We start from the raw sequence: 13,033 nt of genomic DNA, 5'->3' as shown, positions 1-13,033 counted from the left end.
CACCATTAGGAGAAGAAAGAAAGCAATTGATTCAAAAACTTGTGAAACAGTTACCATTCAGATGCGTAAAGTTAATTAGAAAGCACAGAACAATTCCCTAGAAATTAGTAAGTTCCTCCCAAAGATTATTGGGTGCCTTTATGTCCTAATGTCACCAGTGAAATGTTAGACTTGTCAGGTAGGTTTACTATGTGACTGCCAGTGGTTATGATTCATAGTTCAAAAAGGTAAGTAAAGGCCAGGTAAGCATGCACTCAATTCCATACATTAGGATAGGCCTAAGAAGGGTTACTCAACCAGTTTTCCACCAATAGGTCAGGGATTTATGCCTGTGTAACCTTTTGAAGGACAGGGATGAAAAGAAACTGGTATTTTAACTTTCTCAACTGGTTCTCTCCAGAGACCACTGCTGAGGGGTCGTTTTCCACCTAGTCTGTTCTTGGTCTGGTCACTGTATGCCCAGGGTTCGGCTGTAACTTTCGGGTGTAGGCTTTAGTTTTGGTCAGTCGTTGTGCTTGGATCCGCATTAATGTACCTTCCAGCTGAATGCCCAGACGAGGGATTAGATGAAGACTTCTGCAGAGCAGGGGATCTTCAGTGCACCACTAAGAAGTGAATGATTGCAGCGGAAGTACCCATGATCAGGCGGTGACTGAGCCACCAGCCTTATCTTAAGAGTCCTATCTTGGGAGGGAGAGAGCTGTAGGAAGTTAAAAGGAACCATACATATGGTCCAAAGAAACACTTATGCACTCTCTGAGTTGTGTAACACTGGTTTATTTTATACACACAAACAGGCAAAGATAATTCTTCAGAATAGTAAGTACTATCATGATTAGCAAACACAATAGTAAACCTACGCAATACTGCTAAGTAAATCACAGTGCAAAAACACATAGAATGACAGTATGAAATTCAAGGTAAGTAAAAACCATTTTGTAGAATATTTCACAAATAAATGCAGTTACAACATAAGCAGGCAAGCACATTTCAACATTATAAAACTTTTCTTAGGTCTTTGCTTTATCAGCCCTTCCCTATGTAGGTATGAGTATTCAGAGTCAGAAAGGGACACTGGTGTCCAGTGGCCAGCTGTAGGCAGAACAAGATAAGGCACACACCTTTCCTTTGGAAGTCGGTTCCAAAGGATTTCTTCCGTTACAAGTGCTTACGCTATTGTCAGGAAATTGGGTTCAGGGTAGTTGGCAGGCTCTCCCTGCATGCGCACAAGCATTAGGCCTAGGGTGAACCTGTATGGGTCCAACATGCAAATTGCCACCCCAGTAACAATGGAGCTGCAGAAAGACGTTTGGTAAGTGTTACCTTGACTCCCACAGGTCCTCGGTGGTGAAGATGAGGCATGAGGACGTTTAAGATACATCAGCCTCAGGACATGGTCCCTGAATTCTTTGTCGCCTGACAAGTGACACTAGAACAGATTGTTGCAGCAGTCGAGTGGAAGGCTACCTGCAAAGGCTTCTTTATAGCTTCTTGTGGTACTGTGATTTTGGTGCCCTTTTCAGGATACCAGATTTAAGCTATCACCCAGTTGCTTCAGGATGCTCTCTTGGTCCAGCACTTTGAGGAGGGGTCTTCAGTGAGCGTAATCTTGCCTCTGGGGGTCCAGAAGGAGTCCTGAATTTTCGGGAGGATTCGATCTTCTCAATACCATGCACTGCATGATGGTTGTGGGGTCCCAGAGTATTGGCGGTTTGTAGCACAGGAAGTTTGCAGCTTGTTGTGGGATGGCTTAAAAGGCAGGCTGTCTCGAAGGAAGGGATCTTGCTGTCGCATTGAAGAAAGGGTCAGCACGGCAGCAGTTACTGAGCAGGCTTCTCCGGTTACTGGGAGTAGCTGCAGATGTCTCCGCCTACTTCCTCTTCAGATTAGTCGACTCTCCCTGTACACCTTGAATCCAGCCTGTTATACAGGAACCCAGCCAATCAGTATTCATGCCACATTCAAAGTTTGTGGGGTCTTGCAGTTGGAACTGGTTCCAGGCAGACATGCCTGTAGACAAGACCAGCAGAGTTTCGAGAACCTCCCCTGCTTCCTGTCCTTGGACACACTGTAACCTTGGTGGGCTTCCCACCGAAGACACAAATACGAGATGGACTTCCACACACTGCAAGGCAGAAGGACCAAGAAGGGAGAAGCAAACAGATGAGAAAACAGTCACCATTTTGGGTCAATAGTCACCCTTCTGTGTGTTACCGTGGCTGTGAGCACAGCCTGCGAGTAAACATTCTACAAGTTGGTAGGACCTGTCCACTGCCACCAACGATTCAGGTATGCTTGTCACTAACGTAAATGTTACAGGATATAGTGTAACCCCTCATCACTCCACATAAGGTGGTGTGTGCTGACCTTACAATATAACATGTAGAAAGGATAAAAAGTATCCCATACCCTTGGGAACATGTGTTTCCCCAAGGAAAATAAGAATTTTAGCCCAATGGGCTTCCCAGCAACACTGCGCCGAAAGTGCTGTGTTCTTGCAAAGTCAATTACAAATTCCTATGAAGTTGGAGGAAAGCTCCATATTGATTAAAAGAAGGGGTGAGTGGGGGGAAAAAGGTTCCCACTCGCCCACATGGAAAACAAAATCCACAAGTCCTGCAAAAAGTGCTGGGGGGGGTCTCACAGGTGAAGTAGATTTGGCATAAAAATTGAAAATCTACATAACCCCCACATCCATCCATCCATCCATCCACCCACAGACCACCCCATATCTTGCGAAAGCCGGTTAGTTTCCTGGGACAGGGCATTCCGTATACGACCATTCCAGCAATGGCGTCCAGCCATCCTTGTTAAAATGGTGCCCGGTCTGCTTTTTTCGCCTGGTCTTTGTGGAAAGGTCCTTCTAGAGTTTTAATCTGCGCGCCAAGCCAGAATGGGTTGGAAGAGGTTTAATAGAACTATGAAGAGCATGATAGGTGCTTTAGAAGAAAGTGGGACCTTCTAATTCCCCTCAAGAAGGGGTTGGATTCAGTCCCTTTGGGCTTCTCTATGGTCATCCAGTTAGAGGTCCATTGGCCCTAATCAAAGAGGGATTGGAGAGTGCTCCTTCCTACAAGCCATTGAGACTCACTGACTATGTGTTGCTCTCCGAAGGAGACTGACACACATGATGACAGAAGCTTCAGAAAACTTGAAAGCAGTTCAGGCTCTGGTGAAGCATTGGCATGACCAGAAGACCAACATGGTTGAGTTTACTCGAGACCAGCAAGTTCTTGTTATGGTGCCTACAAGTCAGAGGGCCTTGCAGGACAAATGGATTGGACCCATCAAGGTTGTGGGAAAACTTGGAGAGGTCAATTATTTGGTGGGTTTAGGAAATCCTAAGGAGGACCCCAGGGTCTTTCACACCAACCGACTAAAGGCCTATGTCTCTAGACCAGACCTGGGAGCTTTGCTTCTAGCATCTGATCAGGAGGAGGAAAGTGTGCCTCTACCTGACCTCCTTTTGGGACAACCTTTAGATGGAAAGATAGAAGGGTTTAATCTCTCGTCTGATCTGAAACTGGAACAGGAGGGGTGCAAATCTCTGTTAAATCAGATTGCCCCTCTGTTTTCACTGTCACCAGGCTTGACTCCTTGGGGCCAGCATGAGATTCTCACAAGTGACTGTTTACCTGTTAAAAGCAGAGGTTACAGAATGTCAGACCATGTAAGGACCCACATAAAGGAAGAGGTCAACAAGATGCTTGATCTGTCATCTACAAGTCCTTGGTCTAGTCCAGTTGTGTTAGTATCAAAGGCAGGATTCAAGCAGTTGAGATTCTGTGTGGACTGTAGAGCCCTTAATGCAGTCACCAAGACTGAAGCCCATCCTTTACCTAGGACAGATGACCTGGTGGACAAGCTTGTTTCAGCCAAGTACCTCAGTACATTTGACCGATCGGGCTATTGGCAAATAGCTCTGACGGACCATGCCGAGGAGAACTGCATTTTCAACCCCAGCATGCCTCTACCAGTTTAAGGTTATGCTTTTTTGGATTAAAAAATGCACCTGCTACATTCCAAAGGATGGTGAATCATGTTCTGAATGGGATGGAGGACTTCTGCATGGCATACTTGGATGACATTGCAGTGTTCAGCCCTTCTTGGAAAGAGCATATTGACCACTTAGGATATGTATTGCAGACTCTTCAGCAGGTCAGTCCGACCATAAAGACAAGTAAATGTCAAATTGATCAGAGTAAAGTGGCCTACCTTGGACATGAGGTAGGAGGTGAAATAAGGCCATTGCCTAGCAAGGTGCAAGCTGTACAAGACTGGGCCACCCCTACTACTCAAACCCAAGGGAGAGCCTTTCTAGGTCTCACAGTGTACTATAGAAACTTCATAGACAACTATGGGACCATAGCTTCTCCCTTAAACATGATCTCCTCACCCAAATTCCCCAAGAAGGTCAGGTGGAATGAGGAGTGCACCAAGGCATTTGACTTAAAGCCCTTTGTCAAGCTCCAGTCTTAAGAGCTCCTGACAACAGCCAATCCTTGTACAGACGGATGCCTCCAATACAGGTATAGGTGCATTTCTGAGTCAGCTGGATGAGAAAGGCAGGTAACACCCAATTTGCTTAATTAGCAGAAATGTGAAGATACCTGAGACAAGGTGGGCAACCATAGACAGAGAATGTTTGCCATTGTGTGGTCTTTAAAGAGGTTTACACCATACTTGTATGGATCTACTTTTGTGATTCGAACAGACACCACCAACCTTTGAGATGGTTAATGCAGATGAAGGGGGAAAATCCTAAATTGTTAGGATGGTCAAACAGCCTACAGGGGTTTGATTTTACCATTGAACACAGGTCAGTGTGTAATCACCAAAATGCTGATGGTCTCTCCGGGAAGTATGACCGACTGGAGTAGAGATTTCATCCAGGGGTGGATTAAATCCTCCTGTCCCTTAGTCTGGGGGACACAAGTGTTGGCGAAATTTCAAAAAATATTTGCTTTTCCCCTGTACCTTAGAGTCCCCCAGCAACTTTGCTGGATTTTGAGGACTTGATTTTTTAACCTGGAGTGTGAGCCTTTTTCCCACTCTCGTATTTTTGTGTGAATTTGACCTCTGTTTCTTTTTGGTTATGGAGTCTAACAAACTCCATAGGGGGCATATTTTACAATTGTCACACAGCACCCTCAGTGCAGTGGTACAGGGAAGTCTTTTAGATTTCCCAAGGTTTAAATCCCTTCTCTGCGATTAAACTACTGTTTCCCAGAGCAGTAGAGTGAATTTGACTCTACTTAGCATTGTACTTGCTAGACCCAGCACACCCTATCTTACAATAGAGTGCAGGAGGTGTTACTTGATGTACCCTGTGTCTAAATGTTACCCTTTCCTCAATTGACTGGCTGGTGGCAGTGGTTTTGTTTTGAACTACCAAGGTTTGCCATTACTGCGACCGTTCGCGGACCCGGTAACTTTAACCGCGAGAGCCATCTTTTTCAAAATGGCATCCAGCCATCCTTGTTATAATGGTGCCCGGTCTTCTTTTGTCGCCAGGTCTTTGTGGAAAGGTCCTTCTGGAGTTTTTCTCTGTGTGCCAAACCAGGTTTGGTCTCTTTGTTCATTCGCCTTAGGCGGGCTACAGGAGTGAAGACCGCCTCTGGCTCCAGAGTGTCTGGGGTAGGCAGGAAGTGAGGGAGGTGCCCGAAACTCCCTGTGCTTAATCTCCTAGTAGACCCAAATGCACTCATCTGACGATTGGCTCGCTGACTGTCCGGCAAGGACAGCTTCCCTGCTGTGAGTGGCAACTAGGCTGGAATGAATGGGAGGGAACTGAATAAAAAAGGCGAGTATCTTGGCTTGGAAGGCAGTCGACCACTGGATGAAGGAACTGAAGATGAGCTTGAAGAGGACGGCTGCTGCAACTCCTGGAATATTGGTTTGCCCGGTGAAGCCCTGCTGCAGGTCCGAATCCCCAAGTTTGCATCGACAGAAGCCTTGCAAGGACGACTTCTCCCTTTTTGAGTTGGTGGGACCAATCGACTCCCAAGTAAACCACCTAGACACCAATCTCGGAGCTGGTTGAATTTTCTCAGAGTTGCTGCAGGAAACCGTAGAGCCAGGGAGAGGGACACCAGATTATGTGCGTTGCTTGTAAGATGGCCTAAAGCTTTTGGAAGATCCTCCAGACTCCCAGGAAGCAGGACTGAACAAGCCTGACCTCCCTCCCCACTCAGTTGAGTGCAGGACCTCGGATGTGAGGAAAGTCCACCTTGACAGCCAGGAACCGCACTTATTGCTATCTGCTGTACCACAAGGAGCTGAAACGCGAAACAGCCACTGAAAGTAAAGTTTGCTGGTTGCCAGCTTTGACGGTGCCAGTACAGTGCAGGAGTCCCCCAACATCCTCCCTCTTGTCCCCATGACTGAGGCCGAAGAACAGGGAGATCTGCAGAGCCGTACAGGAACAGAAGTCTTCAGCTGCATCTTTTTCTTCTCTACTAAGTTAGTGTAAAACTAGCCAAAGAAAACTTGCCTCTTACTGTGGAAGTGCTTGTAACTTCTGCAATTCACAAGTCTAATCAGCTTGTGGCCCTACATTTGGTTCTTCTTTTTGTCAAAAACTCTTGTGCAAACATTTTTCCATTTACTTGCCTGAAGTGCTGCATCCTATGCAAAGACTTTGGCCTATTGACATTGGCTTAGCCTATTTCTGTGTGCTATCTGAAAGTATTTGCCCTGCTTATGGCTATTTGTAATTTCTTGTGTTCTAATAACCTTTGCCTTTTATACTTTTTTAAAGAGTATTCTGAATGTCAACAGTAAGGTATTAATGTCCCCAGCACCCTTGTTACTGAAGTCCCCTGTGGCTGTAGGTTGTCTGTGGGCCATCCCAAAAGGGCCTTGTCTGATATAGAAACTCAAGAGTGTACAGTATTGAAGTATATTTGTGTGTTACTATCCTATTGCTCCCTTCTGAAGAAGGCTTTAAAACTGACTGATATACATTGTTTGTGCAAGAAACCTGAAGTGTAAAAGTTTATTTGAATACCTGTAACTGTGAATCTTTGTAACTCCACTACAGCTCACATTTCCCCTCTTGAGATGAGCCTGGCTGCTCAACACGCTACCAAAACTGTGTAGTACAAGCTTATACCAAAGGTTGGGTTGCCTATACCTGTAGTCAGTTGTTTGTAGTGTTCCCAGAGTGTACTGCATTCAAACTTTGCCTAACAATACCTCAGTAGATAGTCGGTTTACCAATCTCCTGTAGGATGTCAGCCGTTAAAATACCTCCGCTGGTTGATGGCATGCTGCTGTGATCTGCGGTTTGAATCCTGGCATTGCCAATTTAGTCTTTCATCCTTCTGAAATGGATGGAGTACCAACTCGGCTAGTTGATAATTGTTTGTAAATGTTCTATTACCAGCATTTTGCCAAAACGCTATGTAAATAACAAAATGTAACAAGTCATTAACTCTGTCCAGCCAAAATCTCACCATGAGATTAGGTATAGAATTTGGCATTGAGTCCTTACCTCTGTACACTGTATCATAACTTTGGCAAACCGTTGGGCAGTAGTAGTTTCAAGAAATTAGGACTTTAATTAAACTTCAGACATATCTGCTTTCGAACTTCAAAACACAATACAGTTCATATTTGCTTTACTGTGTAATTGGCTATGTTTTTGTGTCTTAAAAATAAAATATATACATAAGAGATCAAATGGCCAGACCGCAGCAAAATTATGAGACTTATTGAGGGACTTATTGCTCTGTATTATTTGAACATTCCCTTCTGTAACACGTTTTAGGAAGTGAACCAACCGTAGTGTGTCTGTGAATTGGTATTAAAATTATTTAGTTTTCTGAGGCTGAATTCCTTCCATTTATGGTATACTGAATTCCTACTATGCAAAGCTTTTCCGATTGGGGTCTGTGTTTTGACTAGTCTCTATCAATGTTATATTAGTTCTATCTTTGAGCATCTTGCACTGCTGAAGCAATTAACTGCTCCTGTTCTGTGTGAGGGGTTCTTCCACTGCTGTATCCTAAGGCACATGCTAGGCATGTTCTTTGTGACAGTCTGGACTGCTGAGCCTCTTGATGTTACGATAAGTGAGTGTAGCTTGCACTGATGTGGTGAGGCCCTTCATTTATCTATTCAGTGTGGGGGTGTTGGTACTGCTCCATCCGATGCAGTTATTTCTCTGTGCAAGTGGTGGTGTGACCCACAATTTATCTTTTCCAAGTATGGTAATCTTGCATTGTTGAGACTCGCAATCATGTTTTTGTATGGGGAAAACAAGATATTCTGATATCCATGGAATCCCTTTTCCATATCGGGAGTAGTTTGTGAAATACCAAAGCTATGTTAGACTTGTTTTATATAAGAGGGTGACTCTCCCTTTTTAGACTTGTGGGACCAATTCGTCTTGACGATCTGTATTTTGAGCCATCCCCTGACCAGCTGTGACCTACACAGCCTGCTTACCACCAATACACTGGGACCTGTCTGTGGCCACTGCAGTGCATCGTCTTCCAAAGACCAAATCCTCACAAAACTTTGGACTCTTCCAGACCTCCAGAGGCAAGATTCCACTCCTTGAAGTCCCCTCACCAGAGTGCTGGACCAAGAAAGCAAGGTGAATCGACCGGCTGTAATCGTTCGTAAATTGTGCTTTCAAAAAAGTGCCATAATCATAGAACAGAGCAGAAACTTTTGCTGGAAGCCTCTTCACTCGACTGCTGCTGCGAGATCCACTCCAGTGTCCCTTCTTCGTCTGCCTGACCAAGAATGAAATGACCATGCTGCTGCTTCATGGGGGGATTGTACTTACTTGCTAAAGAAGACTTCTTCGGGAACGTTTGAACTTTTATACAACTGTGCGTCTTACCGGTTTTCCGAAATAACTCAGACACTCATAACTAGTTAGGGATGGACTTGTAAAGTGTTAGGCCTCTGTGAAATTATTTCCAACTATTTACTTACCTTGCGTTTGTTTTGGTACATTTATCTTACCGGAAACTCTTATTAAAAAATTATTTTACTTAACGTACAATTTGAATACTGACATTTTAAAAAGTATTACCAAGTGGTTTACTTACTGTGTATAATTCATTGGTTTTCCTAAAGTTACTTATTGTGTTAAAGAACTTACCTTTTAACTTTACTGTGGTGTATATATAAAAACCATTATTTTTGTATAGCTCTATGTTCGTACCACCTACAGCCTCGTTCTCCCTTGGCAGCTCAGTCATTGATACCAACATACTTGTGTGGTTCAGGCCTATGCTAGGAGTTGGAGCTCTGTGCCCCAAGTGAGTCTTCTAAAGTCATACCTAAGGTGGACTTTTGGAAAACTCCCTAACAAGCCACGAGAGAGCTGGTCCGTCTAGGCACATTCCAAAAATGGTGTCTGGATCTGCGAGAAAACATCAAGACTAGTCGAAGGGATGAAACACCAGAGAGTCTTTGGAGATCAGGCAGATGAGCAGGGGTCAACGGACTGCTCTTCAAAGGTTTCTTGGATGCAGTGTAGATCTGAGGAATGGCTGCAGTAGTTGTCCTCTTATCCAAAATCTGAGTTTGAAGCAAGTCCAAGCTCATCAATGAGGATTTGCACCAGAGCCAGTAGCTGTCACTTCGCTGACAACTACTGGTTTCACATGCGCACGCCAGTAGCAGATTACCTGCACCAGTGATGTGGGCTAGGACTAGACAGCATTAGCCCCCTTCCGCAGCCACGCAGAAAGGCTCCCTAGCCAGTAAAAACAGCAGCTTTCCCGGGCAAGTTCATGACGCAATGAGGGATTTCCTGACCTGGGATGGCAGGAAGAAGTCCAAGCTACAAATTGGCCAAAGAACACGCATACATTTGTGGCACAAGCATTTTAGGCCACATTAAGTAGCCATAGTGCGCACTAAAAATAAATGCAAAAATTGTAAAATGTAACTGCTGCCACTAGCTTGACTTTAGGAACAAATAAATGTAACAAAATCCCAAGTGTAAAAATATAAGGTGATACAAAAGCATCATCACTGCATTGTAAGATGCTGTGTGCAATGTAAAATACATGAATTCAAAAGGGAAACGGTTAGTACTAACAGTCTGAAGGACTAGTCCCGTTCCCCCTAACAAATGAGTAAAAGGCAATAAAACCAGAGAAACCAAGGGAGAAGAGACAGGAGGCTGAGCATGAGAAAGTAGGCAGTGTTGGAATTTAGGGGCTGGGGAGAGAAAGGAAAGCAGAGGAAGGATGCATTTGGGAAAGCATAGGGGCATGGGAAGTAGACGTTAGGTGGGACGGGAATGCTGAGCGCATAAAAGACTTTCTTAGTGATTGGTTAAAGGTTTGAATGTCTAGGTGAGAGAATGCTGTTGAAGTAATTAAAGGGATGTTGTGAGAGGGACATACTGTGAGTGCTCAGAAATAGCGTTTTCTAGTTTAAAAAGGAGGGAGTCCTTGGAAGGGTAGAAGGGGTTGGGATCGGCGAGACATTGAGCCCCACACCTCCGCTACCCCATTATCATTCAGCCTTGCAAGTGAATGAACAGGAATTTGAGGAGGGTGGAAGTTAGCCAGGGAGATGTGGGGTGTGTGTGGAGGGGGTGAAGGACTCCAGAGTGTAAATCAAGAGTAGATGGAGAAGTGGAGAGGTGCTGCAGCAAGATAGGGGGAAAGATTAGCAGGTCATGATACAGGAAGAAGATTGGGAAGAGGTAAAATATAAAGGGTTAAATACATAGGTTAAGTTGGAGTAATGATGCAGTAGTGGGAGAAGAATTGGGGATGGAACGGAAGGTGGGACAGAAGGAAAGAAGATGAGTAGATGTGGTGGACTAGAACCGTATCGGTAGGGGAAGAATGATAAAATGACAGAGGGGTCAGACATGCCAGCGAAGGCCGTGAAGTTGTTTAAGTGAAAGAAAACCAGAAGAGATCGAAGAACAAAAGAATGAGCAGAAGCAAGATAAAGCTTGAAAATCGCCAAGAAGGAAAAGAGAGAATTAGTAAAAGGAGGGGGTGGTTGGGGCTAGATAATCTAAGATGGTAGAGGCAAGGACATCTATATAAGGAAAAAAGAGTAGAGCATTGATGTTTGATAGAGAAGACTGGCAGGAGAGGGAGCGGGAGTAAAGGAAGAATGTACTAGAATACCTACCTGCACCCCACCTTTTCCACCAACTGTGGGAATGGGCACAGTTGGTGGGCGAAGAGCAGAGAGAGGCTGTAGTTTTAGAATTGGGAGTAATTTAGTTTTCAGTAAGGCAGAGAAATTGTAAGTCAAAGATCAAGGTTGGAATGATTTGTTGCAGACAACGAACCTTCCAGAGACCAACAGAGAAGGGTGAGGGGTAGATCAAGTTGGAGGAGTTGCAAGAGCGGGATGTGGAATATGGGTATGGTCTAGAAGAGAAATGCACTGGAACAGGAAAGGTCATGGTGATAACAAGAAGGGAGGCTGATAGATGGATAGTAAGTCACGGTAGGATAGCTCAGCGGCAACGTGCGCGCCTTGGAAGGAAGACGACACGTAGCAACACAGGTTCGATCTCCGGGTCCGCGCTTAGAAACCTCTGGGTGTTTTAAGCGCGTTATAAATACTCAACTAAGGCAAAGGAAAAGAAACAATTACTCATCCAAAAAACAAACAATTCCTGTAACAGCGCCTCGATGCCTGTGGGCTGTGTGAGCGCTTTAAAAATGTAAATAAATAAGTGGTGGAGAAGCAGCAAGGACTTCCATGCCAAGGGCAAGCCTTATATCACAGAGCAGGGAAGATATGAAATATGTAGGGAAGATTCATTAAAGTGGGTGCACACTGGTGTGAACAAAAGCAAATGGTGACAAAGGTTCTTAGGGTATCGACCTCACCCCAGACACCCAGGATGAGGAGGCCCAGTAGCAGTGGAACATGAGGACCACAAAAGTCACATGAGAATTGAGAGCAGCACCAAGGATGCAGGGGGAGGGCTAGATGTGGCAAGAGCCATGATGGAGGTTGGCACCTCAGCAAGCAACTCTCACCTTAATGGAGGTCCGGCCAGGGAGAGGACTAGCAGGGGCATGTCCAACCTGACCCTAGGAAGTTGGGGTAAAGATATAAATGAATTGAGAAATCTGTAGCACACTAGGGATGGAGAGCATAACGAAACTAGATTGGCGAGAGGGATGGAAAGAGGGCAGATCCAGAATTTTCAAATCCAGAGGCCAACAGGTGTGGCAGGAGCCACGGGCTCTGTGTGCGTAACTTTCTTTCACCAATGAATCGGGGGAAAGCGCAAACTCAGTTCCCCACTACCAGAAATAATGCAGTTGAGTATCCCACATTTGGGAACATCGCAGTGGTCAGCAAATCCGATGTGCAATGGATAAGCCTCACCCTGGTAGATCTGCCTTTCTGATCAGATTCTCCCCTGCCAGGTAAGTAGGAGTTGCAAGCAAGAGGGCAGGGGTTTGGTCCGTTCTGGAAGCCCCGCTAAGCGAGGGTGAGAAGGCAGGCACTGACCCAGCCCTCCCAGAAGCCACGACCTGGTTAATTTATTTATGCAATGTTTGTCGGATACCTGCACCTGACAAACATTGTATAAATACATTTTCCCGGGTCCACTTTTTTTCCATTTCAGCCGTTCAACAAATATAACCCTAATCCTTTGTCTGTGCTCCTGAGCCTCGATGGCTTGGAGAGCTGCATTGTGGCCCGCGGGCCGTATGTTGGACAACCGTGCACTAGACTCAAGGAGAGTCTCATGTTTTGCGTTGCTGCAATACCCCAATACACTGGGACCTCGAGCCATCGTGCGGCGCACGGTCTGCCAAATCTCTCTGAAAGTTTGTGGCTCTCCAGAGACACGAATAGAGTCCGAAAACTCCCCTCAACAGAGTGCTGGACCTTTGTTACGACGAGAATTCAACCGCAATTTTCTGTCTTCTGTGCTCTTTAAAAAGGCACAGAACCACATTCAGCCGCGAGGGAAACCTTGCCTAGAGCCTTCTTCGATCCCTGCTGCAAAGGTCTTGTTTTCAGTCATCATGACAAGGAATCCACTGACCGGCTATTTGGCTGCAGA

General features: G+C 45.3%; 1 protein-coding gene and 1 non-coding gene across 5 annotated transcripts in view; one reads left to right on the top strand and one right to left on the bottom strand.

The window, feature by feature from the left end:
• TACC3 (transforming acidic coiled-coil containing protein 3) overlaps positions 1–13,033 on the top strand; it is a 623,382-nt gene that overhangs the window by 102,081 nt on the left and 508,268 nt on the right. The gene's annotated exons all lie outside the window — the stretch shown is intronic.
• Positions 12,233–12,394, bottom strand: LOC138517236 (U1 spliceosomal RNA). Its single transcript, XR_011282447.1, has one exon. It is a non-coding gene; the product is annotated as a U1 spliceosomal RNA (small nuclear RNA).

The sequence above is a fragment of the Ambystoma mexicanum genome, chromosome 6q (assembly GCF_040938575.1).
Source record: "Ambystoma mexicanum isolate Mex_15411 chromosome 6q, UKY_AmexF1_1, whole genome shotgun sequence".
In the NCBI taxonomy this organism is placed as follows: domain Eukaryota; kingdom Metazoa; phylum Chordata; class Amphibia; order Caudata; family Ambystomatidae; genus Ambystoma; species Ambystoma mexicanum.
This window is presented reverse-complemented; position numbering and strand designations above follow the sequence as displayed.